Genomic DNA, 20,933 nt, shown 5'->3' on the forward strand with positions numbered 1-20,933 from the left:
GCCGACGCTGGGGGGGGGTACTAGCCAGAGAGACTTGTTAGCCAGGTAAGGCCTGCCTGCTAGTTCGCAGAGATGTGTTAACTTCCTTTGCAAAACGACCCATTATGTTTTGGAATTAATGTGTGATAAATGAGGGCGTGGTCTAGCCAGTGCCATTTTTTATAATGCTGTTTTGTTTGGGGGCAATAAACATGTTTCAAAGACGAGTTTATCGTCTCAAATTGTTTTAGTAGAGTGAATTACTGTGAAGAAAATAAATATGAACAATTTTTAGAAATGTGTAAAGCGCATTCATTTTGGACCAACTCGAAGAGTGAAGGGCCGAAACATTTATACATCGAAGGGCTAGTGTACTTTTAGACAACAGTGATTTGATCAGAGAAGACATGGTCAGGTCAAATATACAACGTTAAAAAAATCAATGTAAATATTTTCAACGTCCCCAAATTCAACATGCCAAATTCAGCTGCAAAATTTAATGCCTGAAAATTCAGCGTTAACATCCGGGGACCCAAGGAAGAGCAATCGATCCAAGATGCTAGATCGCGGTCAAGCAAGGAGAGCGGGAATAAGAGCTTCTCTGTTACACTGCCAAGCCGGTTTGGTCGCAGCTTGGCACGCCCGGCGATTTCACCTTCTTATCTCAAATTTCCTGTTTAAAACTGAGGGGGTCAAATCCCCCGTTCGTCACGGCGCAGGGTTTCTTGGTTCACTGGAGAAGGAGAAGGAGAGAAGGAGAGTCTAGACCTCTTAAGAATAATTTTTATACTCCCGAATGTTTTTTTTATGAATGAAGACCCACATTCAAGAATGAGTGTAGGCTACAAACGCAATGAACTATTTACAAGTGCAAAAACGGCAACATATTCTTTATTTTTCAACAACACCTCTTAGCCTCCTGGCGTTTTGTGGCGTTTGATAGGTACATTGTGGCTGCCCATGTATTTGATCGTAGGCCTACATTTCAGCTTCGCATGTATTTTTGGAATTTTAAATTGCTGCTGTTATGTTGTTGTTGACTTCTAACAGTAATATATCGGCGGTAACCACTGTTTTGGGAGTATTGCGAAATTGCGCCAGCTGGACATCCCGTGGTATTGGATGGGTTTTAATAAAACGCATCCAATACACGGAATTTCCGCTGGTGACGCTGTCACACCAAAATAGTACCGGGGGCGAAAATTGTACCGCCTACGTAATCCGCGTTCGAAACATACCGTCATCGTTCGACGCGATTCTCTGTTGCCAGGCAGGTCTCAAAAAACATTCGCGCTCATGTTGCCAAAGACGAAATAAAATAATACAGATAACACTTGTTTTTACTTTATATTTGTATTGTATTGAATTTAGCTAGTAAACTGATTGTTTAAAGTATATCATAGTCTAGCTAGCTTGTGTTAATACACTCAGTTTACTAGCTAAATGCGATTAAACAATTAAATACAATACAAAGATAAAGTTAGCAACGCTAATAAATGTCATTTGTAAAATAAGTGTTATCTGTTTAATGTTATTTCGTCTTGTTACGCTTAATGAATGAGCGTGAATGTTCGCGAATGTTCACGTCATCGTTCGACGCGATCGTCCGTTGCCAGGCAACGCTCGACGCGATCGTCCGTTGCCAGGCAAGCGTGGACGGTTGCCGTTGCCAGGCAAGCACAAGCGTGGACGGGCCCGAGGCGCATGTAGTCGCGCCACGTGTCAAAGTGACTCCCGGCATGCAGCAGTTGCTCCTGCAGTGCGGAGTTGGGGGAATCCGGGTGAAGAGTTTGGCTGCAACCTGTAGGACATGGCTACAGCTTGGCGCCGGGGTTCTGCCAATTTCTGCTACCCGTCAAATTCTGCTACTTAGTGGTTCTGCGCATGCGCTTCTCGAAAATCACGATCCTGCGTCCATCAGTTTCTGCTACCTTTTAGGCTGATGGTGAGTATTTTCTTTAAAACATGTTTTTAACTGCGCAATTATCTTACAAATATGTTTAACATTGCGCCTTTTGACCTGTAAGCACGTAAATATGTGCACACTTCTGATGAATGTAGAAATAAGATGATATATGTGTTATCTTTACGGGTCTGGGAGCAGCAGAGAAAGTTTTCGTCGGTGTTGGAGGGGGAGGGGGGGGGGACATCTTGTCTTGTTATAACAAGATATTTATCGTGTTAGATAAATTCGAAATACATTGTAAAGCAATGGAGGAAAGATGGAAACAATCGTTTGACCTCCTGTCTCTGGGAACACTCCAGGATGGCTTTGATAAGTCCCGAAAATTAAACCTTAGGAGGTACGCTTCAAAATTCAAGTTAAAGGGTGAGTATCTGAAATACTTGCTTGTTTATGACGTCTTTATTTAAGATAGCAGGGGTAAAGTAGCCTATGTGGATAGACCAATTGCCTCTATCAAATAATGCTCCCACTGCAGAATCACATTATTTTAAACCACCTCTCATCCTATGTACACTAAGAATATGGGGAGCATATTTTGATACTTGTTTATAACGTCTTTATTTAAGATAGCAGGGGTAAAGTATGTGGATAGACCAATCGCCTCTATCAAATAATGCTCCCACTGCAAAATCCAATTATTTTAAACCACTACTCACCTATGTACACTGTAAGAATATGGGGAGCATATTTTGATGCGTGTTTATAACATCTTCATTGAAGATTTCAGGGGTACAGTATGTAGATAGACCAATACATACAATAAAATGTGTGGATAGTGTATTGGTAAGATAGCTCTTTAATGATGAAAGTTCTTTAATGAATGTTCACTGCAGAAGGAGAGCTCTACGTTGGGAGCAGAAGAGCCATTAAATCCAAAGAGGAGGCAAGACAACTCTTTATAGAGTTGTCTTGGAGAGGAGTTCCACTCCTGTCCAATGGGGGGACATACGGGCATCCTGAAAACCTGCACAGCAATATCCTCCAGATTTTACTGGCTTGGCATATCAGTGGACATTAACAACTGGTTAGGCCATTTGTTTTAGTTATTGTTGTTTTGTGTTTTTGTGTTTTATTAACAGCTACTTTCTTAAAGGTCTTGGAATGTGATAAATGCCAGATGGTTGGAAATCCATTGACTGCTGCCCAGCCATTACAGTGTATACAGGTACATGTGTGCAATGGTATATTATCCAACAGCTATTAATAAAGAAGTATTGAGTGTAAAAATAATTATATTTGTTTTACCTTGATAGGTGTCTTCTGTCTGGGAGCTAATTGGTATTGACCTGACAGGACCTCTCCCAAAAACTGTGGATGGCTTCCAGTACATTTTAAGAGCCACAGATTATTTCTCAAAATGGGATGAGGCTTTCCCATTAAAGAAAAAAACTGCAGCTGAAGTGGGACGCCACATCTGCTTTTATTTATTAGACATGGTTATTTATAGACACGGTTGTCCCAAAAGAATCTTATCTGATCAGGGAAGAGAGTTTGTTAATGAAGCACGTGCATTTTAATAATACTATTGAAGTCAATACAATTCAGGAACTATTCCTTTCTGCTTGGAATGTTTTTTTTGTTGTTTTTTTAACTGTAACTGTTTTTATTTCAGCTCAACACCAGCCTTTGCAGTATTTTGGCTATTCAAAGGAGTGTGACAGCTGCCTATCATCCCCAAACCAATGGTCTGGATGAGAACACATTGTTAAACATAACTCATTGACAGTCAGACGGTGCTGGGAGCCATCCAGAGAGAGAGCTACGGATTCCAGACATTCTTCGCGAACCGAGTCGGAGAGATTCAGAAGGCTGGGCGCGTAACTGACTGGTGGTGGATACCAGGCGAGGTCAACATCTGATCTAGTCACGAGGGGGTTCTCTCCTGAACTGCTTAGTGAGAACTCTGTGTGGCAGAAAGGTCCCAAGTTCCTGTCTAGTCCAGCGGAGGATTGGCCCATGAAGTCCGCTTCAGAAGCGGCAGCTGATGCTAGGGAGATGGTGAGCAAACTCCAGAGAAAGGCCTTTTCGGCAGTCCTCACCAGAGCTCAAGCCAAGAAGTTGTTAAACCCTGCAGGTCCTGTTGGTGAAGGTCCAATAGTCAGAGATGGAGTTAGTGGTGCTCCAGCATCCTCAGGGGATGAAATTGACCTCAATTGAGACCAAGGAAACGGAGACGCTGTGGGGAGCCACGCTCATAGACCAAGTGGATCCAAGAAGGTGTAGTCCTCTAACTAAGCTCTGTGGAGTAGTCGTTTATGTCCGCAGAGCTGTGAAGAAGTGGTTGGCCCGTGTAGGCAGGGCCCCTATGCCAGCAAAGTGGGAGGCAGTACTGACAGTAAAGGAACGCAAAGCTGCATTCCAAGACCTGTGCCTAGCCGCCCAGGAGGGAGTTACGTTTCCTGTGTCGACGCTAAACAGGCTCATTGTCAGCAGGCTTGAAGTCTCAGGACTCCATGGTAAAGTCCAGGCCATTACCCAGGGAGAGACCGGTGTGCCCCTGGTCCCCTACAATAGGTGGATCAGCACCCTTCTCACACGAGAGGCCCATGAAGCTAACCACGAAGGTGTTGCTGGCACACTCCTCCGGGTGAGGTCTAAAGCATGGGTGGTGCTGGGACCAAGGATTGCCAGAAATGTCATTGACTCCTGTATGCACTGTTGAAAGGCCAAAGCGAGAATGTGCAAACAGGTGATGAGTGAGCTCCCCCTCGAATGAACTGAACCAGCCGCACCCTTCGAATTTACAACATTGGACCTTTTCGGCCCCTATGTCGTTAAAGATACTATAAGACGAAGAACAAAGATGAAAGTCTGGGGTGTGGTGTTCAGCTGTATGGCTTCGAGAGCAGTACATGCCGACATTGTGGAAGATCTGTCAACGGAAGGATTCCTGAAAGCATACCAGCGCTTCACAGCTCTCAGGGGTCACCCAAGAAAGCTCTGGTCAGATCAAGGGACCAACTTTGTGGGCGCCAGGCCAGTATTACAGGAGTTGTATGAGTTCCAAAGTAGCATCGACAAGGATCAAGTCCAGAAGAAGGCGGCAGCTGTAGGAACTGACTGGATGTGGTTGTTTCACCCGGCGGACTCTCCCCACCGAAATGGAGCTGCTGAGGCAGCTGTCCATGTACTCAAGAGAGGGTTAAGCAGTGTTGGCGAGGAGGGTAACCTGACAGCGCTGGAGTTCCAGACCCTCCTGTACCTGGCTGCTAACCTGTCAAATGAGAGACCAATTGGTGCCAGAGCCCAGGTACAAGATGAGGCCGTCAAAGTCATCACTCCCAACTCTCTTCTGCTCGGTCGCGCAGGACCCAGTGGGGACTCCCGAGGCTTTGAGTATCCTACTTACCCCGTCGTGCGTCTGAGAGCAATCCAGATCGAGGTCGACAAGTTCTGGAAGAGGTGGAGCCAGCTGGCAGGTCCGGGCCTCTACATCCGTCAGAAGTGGCACGCACCTGCTAGAAACGTTGGCTGATCTGAACGCGCTGAGGGGCCAGTTCAGGCTGGGTCGGGTCGTGGAGGTGTGTCCCGACGTGAAGGGCGTAGTACGAGATGTGAGGGTGAGAACATGTCAAAGCTGTCCAGTTTTCGGTGGACAGCCCAAGAAAAGCCAAGGTGTGCAGAACTATCCCTCCACCATCCTCCACAGGGACGTTAGGAGGTTGGTGGTTCTGCTTCCAGTGGAGGATCAAGACTCCCCCACTGCCATCCTCCCAGAGGCTGGTGGTGTGTTTCGGTGAAGGATCAAGACCCCCCCACTACCATCGGTGCCATGCCGTAATTCCGACGCCTCATTGTTCCGACGTCTCAATGGTCCGAAATATTTCCCATTAGATCGACATGCCACTATGCCGACGGTTCAATGTTCCGAAAACGGAACCCATTGTTCCGACGGTCCGTTTGTCCGACTTTTCAAAAAGGAGGCGCATTAGGCCGACGGTTCAATATGCCGAATAGGCCAAGGCGCAATTCCACATGTGTGATTATGAAACCAAAAATAAAAGACGGTGTAGGCTAAGTTCCAGCAGTGCACTTCACCAAGCCAGACTGTTGCTGTGGGCTTGAACGGTCACAAGAGGTGAATTTATGAAGCGCACGTTATACAAGGACTAATACTTTTCCCGTAAAGTAGTCAAACGGTGAGTGAAAAACAAATAATGTTTTTATCTTTAGTAGCTGTGTGTGGGCCTATATGTGTTGTTTACTGTGTTTACAGTGTGCTTTTAGCCTAAATAATTTTGCTGGTATTGATTTAGTCAAACTTATACCTCATACCGTGTACTTGGTCAAGTGTGTGTGTGTGTGTGTGTGTGTGTGTGTGTGTGTGTGTGTGTGTGTGTGTGTGTGTGTGTGTGTGTGTGTGTGTGTGTTCGTGCCCATGTTGAGAATTAGACCTACGCTCTCTATCCATGTGGCTGAAACACCGTGTCGAAATGAAGTGAAGCGTTGTCACTTTGCTCTCCAATATTCATCGTGAACGTGATATGTAGGCCTATGTTGTATTTTGGAGAGAGAGTGAGAGAGAGTGAGAGAGAGCGAGAGAGAGCGAGAGCGCGAGCGAGGTATAAAACTCTTTATATGTAGGCCTATTCAGCATATTGAACCGTCGGCCTAATGCGCCTCCTTTTTTAAAAGTCGGACAAACGGACCTTCGGACCAATGGGTTCCGTTTTCGGAACATTGAACCATCGGCATAGTGGCATGTCGATCTAATGGGAAATATTTCGGACCATTGAGACGTCGGAACAATGAGGTGTTGGAATTACTGGCAGGCCCCCTACCATCCTCCCGGAGGCTGGTGGTGTGTTTCGGTGAAGGAGGTCTTCCATTGTGCCCATTAAAGAGTGGTACCTGAAGTCCACCCTGCCTCTGGCCTTCACCAGGACCGCAAACATCTCTGCCAGCCCAAGGCCTGCCTCCCCTTCTACCTGGTTCATCCTGCTATTGTAAACAGCCATTTTGGCTTGCCCGACCACAAAGTTCAACAAACACCATTTCTTTGAATTTTCCTTATTGTAACTAGCACCAAGGATGAAAGCAGCCTCTGACCAAACCTCTCCACAATTTAAAAACACAGCTTTTAAAATATGAAAGAGGACTCCCAGTCTGTGACAGTCCAAATAGCAATGGACTAGAGTCTCAGTTTCGTCACAGAATGGACAGTTCTCGGACACCGTGGGGTTGATTTTTCCAATGAAGCTATTCACAGCCAGAGCCCCCTGCAGGATCCTCCACTGCAGGTCTCCTGTCCTCTTGTTAAGGGGAGGCTTGTACAAGAGCCTCCACACAGGCACACGGCCCTGCAGCCTCTCCTTCCACACCGTGTCCCTCCGATTGCTCAGCTTGTGTTTGTGTTTAGCCACCACACAGGACTTGTATATGCTTTTCCCCGAAAGAAAGTGTAAATCCATCCTGGACTTGGGTTTCACCAGTCCGGTCTGATCCACCGACAGTCCGAGCTCTGGAAACGGATCCCCTTCGTCCGGTACATCCGCCCCACTGAAGTAGTCCCTCAGCATCTCTCACTCCTCACTGGTCAGTCTGCTAATCCATTTGTTTATGATGTCTCTGGTGGGCCGGCTGGACCTCAGACCCAGAAGAGAAGCCACAGCCTCAGTGTTGTGGAGTCCGGGCCCTGCCACGTCCACCACCTGCCTCACCTTGATCACCCCAGTGGAGCGCAGGCGCTGGGTGAGGGCAGGGCTGCTGCCATCTTGCACGTCCAGCCGAGCTCCGCACACCAGGGGCTCCTCCAGGAGCCAGAACAGAGACGCAGCGGGCCCCAGTCTGTCCCATTTAAAAAGAGTCCATGCTTTGAAAACACCATGATAAAAAGGAGGCAAACTACACAAATGAAAAGAAACACAATTCAATAAAAACAAGGATTTGTCTTGAAAGAGGCCCTCAAACTCCCTCCTCCAGTCTATTTCATTAAAACATCACTGTGAGTCTCCTGGAGCATCATTATATTTTTTAAGTTTAAGAGTTTCAAACAGGCAAGCCCTCTTCCTCACATCTCTAGCTCCATTTAGATTAAGAGTGGAAACCTTAAAAGAAGTCATTGCTTTTGATGTGAGGAGAGACACACAGATGAGAAGAAACAGGAGGCCAACTGCTCTACACATATTCTTCAGCATGTAGCTCTTGTTTGAGTCTCAGAGCAATCTTCTTCAATCTGTAGACTTCTTGCTCAGAGAACCCCCCCCCCCCCTCTGATGCTCATCTGAGCCTTGACTGAAAGCAACAGCATATTATTATCTGCAAAATACTCTTCAAATTGGACATTCTTCATATTTTTTTTTCATTTTTCATTATTTTTTTTTTCAGTTTTTTGAAGGAACATTTGTATGCTATGTACTGTGTACAACTCTTCCAACTGAGAGGCAGAAAGCAGCGTTGAGTCTGTGAGTGGCTGACTGCCTGTGGCACCGTCCTCCATCTCCTCCTCCTCACTAGACTCTACCTCTGCCTGCTCCTCCTCCTCCTCACTAGACACTGACTCTGTCTGCTTCTCCTGCTCTCCACTAGCCGCTGCTTTCTTGGCTTTGGAGCCACAGGTTTCACTACCCTGTTTTCTCTTGAGGAGAGGAGGTTTACACACAGTATTTTCCTCCTCCATCACCCCTTCCTCACTGCCACTGCATCCCTCTGCTGCAGCAGGGATGGGCCCAGCCTCAACAGTCTCTGCTGACTCTTTGACTGCATTATTCCCCTCCTTCTGAACAATACATTCGCTCTGCCTTCCATTTTCAACACCCAGAATTGTATCTTCTGGATTTTTTCCACACTGCTTTTCATTTTCAACACTTTTAGATCAGACCTGGGCATTGTACGGCCCGCGGGCCAAATACGGCCCGCGGGATGATTCTGACGCGAAAGATTACATGATAATAATAATTAAAAATAAAATAAGAAAAAATAAAAATAAAATATTTTCTAATTATCTTATGGGTGGACTAAAACCGCATTGCTTTTATTTTGAAGCCCATTTATTCTCACAGTGCACGCAATCATGCACGTCAACTGTGCACGTGAAATGCGTGTGATTGACAACCTGTCTTCCTTCCGTGTCACCCCTGAACTGGTGACCTTCCTTGTCACCCGGGAAAAATGCGAAAATGTCGGCTCATGCCAAAAAGAGGAAAGTGAATGCCGAATGCAGAACGTTCAAACAAATATGGACTACTAATTTTTTCTTTACTGAAGTCAAGGGTAAACCTGTGTGTTTGGTTTGTGGGGAGCATGTTGTCGTGTTTAAAGAGTACAATTTGAAACGGCATTACGAGACGAAACTCGTAATGCAAAAACTTGACTGATGCCGAACGAGCGCGGACATCCACGGATTTACTAGGAAAGCTAGAAAAACAACAAGGCTTTTTTACAAAGCTGCATTCAGCCAGAGATGCAGCAACCAGAACCAGCTTTGTGATAGCCCACAAAATCGCCCAGAACAGTAAGCCATTCTCGGAGGGGGAGTTTGTGAAAGAGTGCATGGTCGAGTCTGCAGCACTGCTATGCCCAGAGAAAAAAAGAAGTGTTTGAAAACATCCCGCTCTCCCGCCGCACCGTGACGAGAAGGGTGGAGGACATCGCAGAGAATCTGGAGTTTCAGCTGCAAAGTGAAGTGGGAAGCTTCGACTTTTTTCTTTGGCTTTGGATGAGAGCTGTGACGTCCGTGACACAGCCCAGCTGCTCATATTTCTCCGGGGGATAACGCGCAACTTCAAGCTTAAGGAGGAGCTGGCAGCAGTGCGGCCAATGAAAGGAACCACAATGGGGAGTGATCTGTTCACCGAGGTAAACGCATGCATGGACAAACTGGGACTCGAATGGGACAGACTGGCAGGTGTCACTACGGATGGATGTCCAACTTTGACAGGGAAAAATGTTGGGCTTTTGAAAAGAATGCAAGATAAAGTGAGTGAACTCAACGCAGAGCAGAAATTCGTGTTTATACATTGTATTATTCATCAGCAAGCGTTGTGCAAGTCAGTGCTAAAACTTAGCCATGTGGTTGATGTTGTTGCTACAACAGTTATTTTCATCAGAGCGCGAGCATTAAATCACAGGCAGATTGTTTCACTATTGGAGGAGCAAGAGAGCGAACATGGTGATGTCAGGTACCACACAGCTGTCAGATGGCTCAGCCTGGGCAAAGTGCTGAAAAGGTTTTGGGATCTGAAATCAGAGATAAAAGAGTTTTGTGAGATGAAAGGCAAAACCATCCCAGAGCTGTCTGATAAGGACTGGATGGCAGATTTAACATTTGCTGTTGATGTGACTGCAATGATGAATAAACTGAACACACAACTGCAGGGCAAGGGCCTTTTTGCTCATGAAATGCATAGCCATTTGAAAGCCTTCATGACAAAGTTGCAATTAATTTCAAGGCAACTGCAGCAACAATCTCGAACACATGAAGACCCTGCAAGTAGTCAAACTATCAGCTGATCACCGGCACAGGTACTCATCCATGTCAAGGCGTTTAAGATTTAAAAAAGGTTGATGATGAAATGCAGCTGGTTTCCTCTCCCTTTACCTTTACCTTTAATCATACAAGTGTGGCCAGAGGGGGCTTCCGAACAACTGCGGGACTGCTTCAGTGACACAGACTGGTCCATATTTGAAGGGGACAACATTGACATTTACTCATCCTCTGTACTGTTCTACATCAAATCAATCAAATCATCAAAAAAACAAAAATAACTGATCATTGATTACAGGTAGAAGCAGGACACACACACACCACTACACATCAACGGGGAGACGGTGGAGAGAGTGTGTCCAGCTTCAAATTCTTGGGCATACACATCTCAGATAACTTATCATGGGCAATAAACACAACAGCAATAGTTAAGAAAGCACAGCAGCGGCTATACTTTCTCCGCACACTCAGGAAAGTCAATCTCTCACAACAGCACCTAAGGTCCTTCTATCGCTGCTCCATCGAGAGTGTGCTCACCTACGGAATCCTGTCGTGGTACGGTAGCAGTTCTGCTGCAGGCAGGAAGTCACTGCAGAGGATTATTAAAACCGCTCAAAACATCATCAACCAACAGCTACCTACCATGGACACCATCTTCAACTCCCGATGCTTGCAGAAGACACGCAACATTATGAAAGACTCATACCACCCTGCCAACTATCTGTTTGAACTGCTGCCCTCAGGGAAACGTTACAGGTCCATCAGAACATGCACCACAAGATTCATAAACAGTTTCTATCCCAAAGCAGTCACCATACTTAACTCTGACCTGAAAATAAATCCACTAGTTCCGACAGTATTAATCCGTGACGTCCACATGTAATGCAATGCTCAGCACTTTTATACTATTTATACTACTATTTTAAGGCATACTATTTTATTTTATTTTTTTAACAATTTTTTAGGCATACAATGGCTAAAGTTAACGGTATAGTGTATGACGACATGAATGCAGTGAGTGAACGAAATGTTGAATGTATTTTCTTTATTTATTATTTATTATAATAATAATAATAATAATAATAATGCATTTTATTTAGGGGCGCCTTTCAAGACACCCAAGGTCACCTTACAGAGCATATAGCAAAACAGAATAACACTCAAAAGAAAGGGGGGGACCTCACTAACCACCACCAATATGTAGCACCCACTTGGGTGATGCACGGCAACCAATCGGTGCCAGAACGCTCACTACACACCAGCTTGGGGTGGAGAGTTAGGGATGAGGTGGAGAATGAGGAAAATTCCCAGTAACATTCCGTCCAAGAAACATAGAAGACAGTGTGGGGAGACAGGACGGAGAGACTGTCAGGCGCTTGTTCACGAAGAACCATGCGGCCCGCATTATATAAGAAAGTTTCAAAGCTAAGACAAGAGGGAACGAGGGGGAAAAAAAATTGTCAATACCCCAAACTATGCTCCTATAAGGGGGGCACAGTGTAGGGATTAGCAAAAAAAAACACCTCAACACATAAGCATCACATCAAAAACATCACAAACGCATATGGGAGGGGGGAAGGGAGTTGGGGAGGGGAGGTGTCACAACTCAGACACCAGGAGACGGACGCAGCCGACAGGCGCATCACATCACTCACGGCATACTGTGCTGCAACGGGGGCAGGGGAGGGGGGAGGGAGTCCAGTAGGCGGTGATTATGTTACCTTTTAAATGAGACCAGTACGTGAGTGCACTGAATTTCGTTGTACTCCTGTCCAATGACAAATAAATATATCTATCTATCTATCTATCTATCTATCTATCTATCTATCTAATGCTACTATGCCCGATCAACTCTCCCACTGCCAAACCGCAGTTCTCAACCGAGCAAGGAAAAGTCGGGGAGATCCTGAAGCCGTGCATTCGGCTCAGACCGCTGGTCGATCGCACAAAACACCCCAAAGAATACAAAACCCCACAAAAAAAACCTTACAAAACCTTCATCTACCTATAATAGATCCAATTACCCAAAAAAACTAAGAAAAAAGTTTTGAAAAACCATTCAATATCGCTCTCACACACGCTCCGCAAAACACGCACCTTCCGCTCAATCAGAGAGAGAGAGAGGGAGAGAGAGAGACAGAGAGAGAGAGAGAGACAGAGAGAGAGAGACGGGGAGAGAGAGAGGGAGAGAGAGAGAGAGACGGGGAGAGCGAGACTGAGAGAGAGACAGAGAGAGAGAGAGAGAGAGAGAGAGAGAGAGAGAGACGGAGAGAGAGAGAGAGAGAGAGAGAGGGAGAGAGACAGAGAGAGAGAGAGAGAGAGAGAGACAGAGAGAGAGAGAGACAGAGAGAGAGACGGGGAGAGAGAGTGAGAGAGAGACGGGGAGAGACAGAGAGAGAGGGACAGAGAGACAGAGAGAGAGACGGGGAGAGAGAGAGAGAGAGAGAGAGAGAGAGAGAGAGAGAGAGAGAGAGCGAGAGAGAGAGAGAGAGAGAGAGAGAGAGAGAGAGAGAGAGAGAGACGGGGAGAGACAGAGAGAGAGAGAGAGAGAGAGAGAGAGAGAGAGAGAGAGAGAGAGAGAGAGAGAGAGAGAGTGTGTCCGGCCGTCTGTCTGTGGTTTCTTTCTACAACCGACACAGAGACACTGAGGCACCCCCCCCCCAACCAAAACCCAGGGAGGAGGTCCCAGAATAAAATTGGAATAACATTTATTGTTTTATTTATAATTTCTGATTAATATATAATTATTCTTATTATTCTTATTATTCACTAATAAAACAAGAAAACACACGAGAACATTCAGTTGGATCCACTGAGTTGTTTATTACAATTATGCTTCATTAACAAAAAAGACAGAAAAATAGTCCCTTACATGTACACAATAAACACGAGGACTAAAACAATAGAAGCAGCAGACTTTACAAATCATCAACAGGTGAGCATGTATCTTTAATAACTGAACATGTTCTGCGGCCGCTTGGTTCCCAACAGAACACAAAAAATCAAGATTCAGTTTAAAGTAATTTACAACATGCAACATTATCCCATAGACATCTTGGTTATTATGAATAAAATATAAAATCTGCTTTAAATCAGGTCGCAAATCAGGATTATGACAAAAATGATGATATAAGAGCTCATTAAGACTTAAACTGATGAAGTCTGAAAATATATAAAGATTGACCATCAATAGGTATTTTATGTACATTTCAAATAATAAATGTGCTTATCTAACTATGGGAGATCTTAAAAGCCTTTTCATGGTTTATCATGCTATACCAGAAGAGAGAGAGAGAGAGAGAGAGAGAGAGAGAGAGAGAGAGAGAGAGAGAGAGAGAGAGAGAGAGAGAGAGAGAGAGAGAGAGAGAGAGAGAGAGAGAGGGAGAGAGAGAGAGAGAGAGAGAGAGAGAGAGAGAGAGGGAGAGAGAGAGAGAGAGAGACTATAACTGCCACAGTCACACTGAGTCGTCAGTCCTCTCAGTGTGTGTGTGTCGTTTTTATGTAGGTTTGTTTTTGTGTGTGTGCATGTGTGTGTGTGTGTCTGTCTGTCTTTGTATGTGTTTTTTGTGTGTGTGTATGTGTGTGTGTGTTTCTGTGTCTGTATGTGTGTGTGTGTGTGTGTCGGTGTGTGGTTGTGTGTCGGTGTGTGTTTGTGTGTCTGTATGTGTGTGTGTGTGTGTCGGTGTGTGGTTGTGTGTCGGTGTGTGTTTGTGTGTGTGTGTGTGTGTATGTGTGTGTATGTGTTTGCATGCGTATGTGTGCGTGTGTGTGTGTGTGTGTGTTTGTGTGCGTGCAAAGTGCCGCCCCCTCCACCCTCCACCCTCCACCCCGGGAGGCTCCTGCTCCCCCCCACTCTCTTTCTACCACCGACACAGAGAGGCTGAGGACCCCACTGGGGTCCACCAGAGCCCCACCCCCGGGAGGAGGTCCTCCTGGGTGAAGGAGGAGGTCCTCCTGGGTGAAGGAGGACCAGAGGGTGTGGAGGTGTGTCAGTGTGTCTGAGGACCCTCCTCCACCTGGGGACACTCTGTAGAAGGACAGAGAGCCAGCAGGCCACTCCAGATACACTCCTACTCTGGTGGAGCCAGCGGGGCGGAGAGGGAGGACTGTTGGTCTACCGTTGTACCGGGCAGAGTAACCACCATCATAACAATAAAGACTCCAGGGCCCCGTTTCCCGAAAGCATCTTTAGCCTAAGTGGATCGCAGAGTGGGTCGTACGAGCATCCTACAGTTTTCACACCGTTTCCCGAAAGCATCTATGGTAACGGACGTCTTGAAAACGCTCACAAGTCACGAGTAGCTAACGAGTGCTCCAGGGTACTCGTAGGACGCTAAGAGCCTCGTTAGCCTACTATAGCCTCAGTGGCGTAGCCAGCGGACATTCCTAGTATTGAATGTGTTTTATTATAACACATTGGTAATGGTGTATCACGTGCGTCTGAGCCTAATGTGGGCCATTATGTTCTTAGTTTGAGAGAGACAGTCCAGGAAATGTTTGAGCAGGCAGGGCACTTAAAATGTGTGAGAGAAAGTGGGGGGGATTTGTGCAGACTGACATAGGCTACTCATAAAACGTAGCCTAAAATAATGTAAAACAAAATAAAATAAAAAAATAATAAAAAGATTAATGATAAAAATATTTAAAAAAATGCAAAGGAGCAGGCAAAAGGCTGGGATATGGTGGGGATTGGTCACGTTGACGGGAATGTTTAGTGACATGTGGGAGGGTGGAGGGGGTTAAAAAAAGTCTCAATCACTCTTCGACGTGCATGAAAACCAGCCGCATAGTTATGAGGGAGGCCGTCCTCACACCGATCTTCCTCGTCGCCATCGTCCTCAATGTCCTCCGGTTCAACCAAAGCTACCCCAGCCTTAGCTGCAATGTTGTGCAACATAGCTGTCACACGTATCACAGCGCATGACTTGGCCAGCGAAAACTGGAGCCCTCCGCTGGACTTGTGAAGGCATCTAAAGCGCAACTTCCACCTCCCGATCGTGCGCTCAGGATTAGGACTGCTATATATGTCGGCCTAGGCTTAATCAATTGTGTTTTAATATCTTTAGCATTCATATTATTGCAATCTATTCTTTTCGTAGGCTACTCTGCGGTTGGCCTTGATGGGGAGATATTTTAACCCTTTTTAACCCCATTTTCCTCCGACATTCCTGCGTCTCCCCCTGCGTCATAGCCCGTTTCAGCACCATGTCAGTGGACAGGTACAATCCTACGATCGTCGTGAGTGCAGCGAATGCGCGTTCACGTTAAGAGGAGTTTCGGGAAACGCTCCAAAGAAATTATCGATGGTTCGAAAGATCCATCTTTCGAACCATCTTACGAGCGAAGATCCATCGATATCGGGATACGGGGCCGAGGACTTCTTGTTCCCTCCAAGCCTGCTGTCACCACCCCGTCCTCTCCTTGTTATTCCTCTGTATGTCACTCCTATCTCAAGAAGTCCTTCCCACTCTACCTCCCAGTAACAGCGGCCAGTCAGAGCCTCTCTACCCAACACCTGGGGCCGGGAGTCAAATCTCTCTGGGTGATCCGGATACGACTGGTCCTCTCCAACCCACGTCACCTTCCTTCCTGTCTGTGGGCCGTGTTGGGGTCCAGTGTGAGTTCACAGGCATCTGAGGTAGAACCAGACATGATGAGCTGCTGAACCATTCTTCATCCACATCATCATCATCATCACTAGTACTGTTCGCTCTGTGTACATATACATAGATATGAACACATACATAGATACACACACCTCAACAATAAAGGTATGAAAACATCAACAACAATATTATGAATACATCAACAACAATGTTATGAAGACACCAACAATCAGAATCAGAATCAGAAAGGATTTAATTGCCAAGAAGGGTTTTACATCAACCAGGAATTTGGCTTGGTGAGTAAGGTGCATACATTAAGACAATAACAATGAACAATGAACAAACAGTGATATATATATAACACAATATAAACAAGCAGGGACATAAGTGATCAATTAAAAATAGGATGAATATATCAACAAACATCTCTCCTTGGATCCAGGACTTACCAAAGACAAGCAGCTCAGCGCTGTGATTGGCCGTGCCAGCGCTGTTGCTCGCCATGCAGCAGACCGTACCTCCCACCTCTGACGAAGAGGAAGCCCCTCTCCACCCAGGCCTCTGATTGGTCGTCTAAACCCTCATTAGGGTTTTATAGAAAATCCTAATGAGTTGAATATTAATTAGTATTAATACAAACTAATATTAATACAAATTCTTATAACAATTACAATTATTATGATTATTTACATTTACATTTAGGGCATTTAGCAGACGCTTTTATCAAAGGGACTTACAATAAGTACATTTGTCATAAGAAGTGAAACAATATATCGCTGTCGGTACAGTAAAGATGTTCATAGCACCAAGTGCAAGTTCCAACAATCGCCAGGCTAACCCATTCCCTGTGTATAGCAGTGATTGCAGCTACTACAGATGCTTCACAATTAAGTACTATGAATATGTGCAATGTAGATTAAGTGCGTACAAAAGTGTGTACATTAAGTGCCAGGACGTACAACATACAATGGTAGCCGGAAGGGACTGGATGGCATTATAATTTTACTATAAGAATGAATTATTATTGTTTTTATTATTATTATTATTATTATTATTATTATTATTATTATTATTATTATTAATAATAATAATAGTAATATCAATAATAATATTCAAATTTTTACTGCTATTGTTATTTTTATTTTAATCAGGATGATATGATTCAGACTCACTGAACTGCAGGGAGATTAAGAGAATACTCAGCAGTCCGAATATCAGCAAGACAATGTTGCAGGACTTTAGGGCTGTTCAGGAATAGGACACACACACACACACACATACACACACACACACACACACACACACACACACACACACACACACACACACACACACACACACACACACACACACACACACACGCACACCACACACACACACAGTTATGTACACAGGGATATATTCATACTGCATGGCTGTCATTCACAGTCCAGACAGTCTTCCTACGGTCTGCAGAATCCCTCCCCATCTAGAAGAAACATCAGAAGTACTGTAGCTCTCGTGTTGAATTATGAACACACTTAAGCAGAACAACTGGTCTCCAGCATACCTGTTATTATTCCCTGATTATTGACATGTACACACATACAGTTACACAGTAATACATTCATACACACAGTTATACAGTAATACATAAACATAATACATGAAAATATTTATTTGAGTGGTTTATTTCTTTTAAATGCTCTAAAAAGGTCACCTACCAAATCTTCTGTGGCTGGTCTTCCTCGGGTCCAAAGACTTGTCCTCAGGTTCCTTAGTGAGTCCAGGGTCCGGTTCAGAGACAGTGTCCATGGCTCCTCTCTGACAGCTTCCAGGGCTTCTGCTCTCAGCCTTCAGCCCTGCTATATTAGCTGGAAAAACGGTGTCACATGTTTTAATTCTGACCAATCTTGCTTGCAATGATTGGTCAACACAAACACACGCACCACACACACAAGCTGAATGTCAGAAGATTATTTGTCTTGTATGCACTTTAGACTACATACAAGGCTTTGCTTATTTATACAAGGCTTTATTTATTTAGGCTTTATTTGTCTGAATAAATGCCTTGCCTAAACGTAACTGATTTGTGCCTTATGAAAATATTCTCATTGGTTTTGCTTGAAGAATACAGCATTCTGGGGTTTGATTCTTAATTACTTTACCTGTCACAGCAGCAGCATTAAAATAACGTTCATGTAATGTCTTTGCAGCAAAAAAATGTAAGTTGTTCAGTGCCTGTCGTTGCTGGACTCTAATTTACATCATTTATTAATTCATCTATTTCACAGCAACTACAGCCCACTGTAGTTGCCAGCTAAAGCTGCTAGCACACCGCCGCGCGGCAGCCGCCCTGATAACCTCCTCGCTGCCGGAGGGTTCACGCGGCGGTGGGAAAGGGCCAGGCGTTCTACTAGCGGCTGCTACTGCTGGGCGGCTGGCGCCGAAAGTTTCAGCGCAGGAAAAGATGAGCGGTAGGGCAAAATCTGTGCGTGTTCACGTGGGCGGCAACCGCTTCCTGGTCCAACAGCCTTGGTTGCAACCGCCTCCCCTCTGCCGCCCATCCCTCATGAAATGAATGGAGGCAGCGAGTTGCCGCGCATCGGAGTGAAAGCTGCTTAACAGAGCAAAGTGTCCCAACTGGGGGGAATGAGGACATTTGTTCGGGTTTGCAGGTCAGGTCAAGGACAGGTAAACAAACCACTGTCTGGACCAGAGCTCTACTGGTAACAAACCACTGTCTGGACCGGAGCTCTACTGGTACCAAACCACTGTCTGGACCGGAGCTCTACTGGTAACAAACCACTGTCTGGACCAGAGCTCTACTGGTCACAAACCACTGTCTGGACCAGAGCTCTACCGGTAACAAACCACTGTCTGGACCAGAGCTCTACTGGTCACAAACCACTGTCTGGACCAGAGCTCTACTGGTAACAAACCACTGTCTGGACCAGAGCTCTACTGGTAACAAACCACTGTCTGGACCAGAGCTCTACTGGTAACAAACCACTGTCTGGACCTAAGTTCTGACTTGACTTATAGGTTAAAGTTAACTAGTTGATGCTGTAGTTAGAGTCAAACACTACCTGTTGTATGAATGGATTCCACGATCACAGACAGTGCTATTGTTGTCGATTGTTTGAAGACATAGTGATTGTCTCAGTAGAAGTGATGGTCATTATGCTCATGCATGTCACCTCTTTATGTTAACCCATATATGTGGTATGGGGATTTGTTTTATTTGATTAGGCATGGCTCATCTCACACATGTAGCAAATGTCGCATATTATGTCTCTTGTAAATCAGTTGAATTAATAAGTTCACAAGTTGATTTTAATCACTGAGTACCTCACTGATCTACATTTGATATACCTGCAATGTTTGAGATGTAAATTATTGCCACCTATTTGAATTCCATTCAAATAGGTGAGTACAAGTCCATGCACACACACACACACACACACACACACACACACACACACACACACACACACACACACACACACACACACACACACACACACATACACAAATATATCACTGTACTAGACACAAATGTATTTTCCACTAGCTAGTGATGGTCACTACATTGTAGTGAAACTAGTAAAGACAACACAGCTTTATGTTACGGCGAAACATGGAGGCACTGCAGCTCTCGACAATGCGTTACTTTACGCTACGGCCACACCAAACGCGTTACTCGCGTTGGATAACGCGAGTAACACGCCTAATCTGACGCTTGATCATTGTGTGGTGATGGTTCAACGCTTCCAACGCTTCAACGCACCAACGCAGCTAGATGAGTCCATGTCCATGCAAGTGAACGGAGCGTTCCCTCTTCGTCATAACTATCAAACCAAACATCCTTCACATTCACCGAGCGAACATTATGAAAGTAAAATGCACATTTCTCGCTAAAATTGTTTCCATAAATGCATTTAATGGCGTAACTATGTTACTATTTGCACCCAGAATAAAGAAAGATGTCGGCCGTATGCTTCTGAGCAAGCGTCACTACTCTCTGCCAGTGACGTCGGGTCAAGCTCCACGCTGATTGGCTATCGAGGCTAAGCGTCACGCGTTGGAGCGTTGAAAGTTCGATTTTTTGAACTCCGGGCGTAGGTGCGTTGGGCGCGTTACTGCGTTTACGTGCGTAATTACGTGCGTCTGCCGTGTCTAACGCCCCTAACGCGACGCTTCAACGTGTGTAAGTATGGCAAGCCATCCCCGCCAGAAAACTGCATAATTTAGACGCGTATCACCTTCATTACGCCGTAAAAAACGCCGTAAAATGTAGAAAAACGCTGCATTTTACGCCGTCATGCGCAAAAAAGCGCCGCTTTTTACGCCGCAATTAAGCCTTTCAAGAGCGCGCGTAAAAAGCGTAAAATACGGCGCTTTTGTGCACATCACAACGCCGTAAAATACGGCGTTTCTTTAGTATTCTAATAATCTCCGCCCTTCTTTTCTCTCAGCTAATGCATTTGAAGTGTTTGCGCCAAATCGCTGAACAAGAGAAGCAGACCAAATCAGTTCAGCCAGGCAGATCTGCTTTGAGGAGTTCTCCTCTCATTTGTTGTTTTTTGTAGCGTCATATAGATATATATTAGTAAATCCAGTTACAACAGTGTGGTCACCGTGGCCGTGGCCCAATCGATAGAGACGCTTGCTCTGTAGGCAAGAGGTTGTTTTAAAAAATAAATAAAAATACATTTGCGTCCTCGGCAGCCAGTCAGTTTCGTTCTCAGTGGGTGCTGGTCTCCGCCAGGGCTGCGCCTTGTCACCAATCCTGTTTGTGATATACATGGACAGGATATCGAGGCGTAGTCGTGGTGGGGAGGGGTTGCAGTTCGGTGGTCTGAGGATCTCGTCACTGCTTTTTGCAGAAGATGTGGTCCTCATTGGATCATCATCGGCCTGTGACCTTCAGCACTCAGTGGATCGGCTGGCGGCCGAGTGTGAAGCGGCTGGGATG

At 45.3% G+C, this 20,933-nt stretch overlaps 1 long non-coding RNA gene across 1 annotated transcript; it reads right to left on the reverse strand.

Moving 5' to 3' along the window:
• Positions 1 to 14,228: 14,228 nt before the first annotated feature.
• LOC130385578 (uncharacterized) lies at positions 14,229 to 17,836 on the reverse strand. The gene is made up of 4 exons (XR_008896043.1): positions 17,680 to 17,836; positions 17,149 to 17,220; positions 16,426 to 16,580; positions 14,229 to 16,003 (listed from the first exon to the last, which is right to left on the reverse strand). It is a non-coding gene; the product is annotated as an uncharacterized LOC130385578 (long non-coding RNA).
• Between the last annotated feature and the right edge of the window lie 3,097 nt (positions 17,837 to 20,933).

This window comes from Gadus chalcogrammus, chromosome 7 (assembly GCF_026213295.1).
Source record: "Gadus chalcogrammus isolate NIFS_2021 chromosome 7, NIFS_Gcha_1.0, whole genome shotgun sequence".
Lineage (NCBI taxonomy): Eukaryota > Metazoa > Chordata > Actinopteri > Gadiformes > Gadidae > Gadus > Gadus chalcogrammus.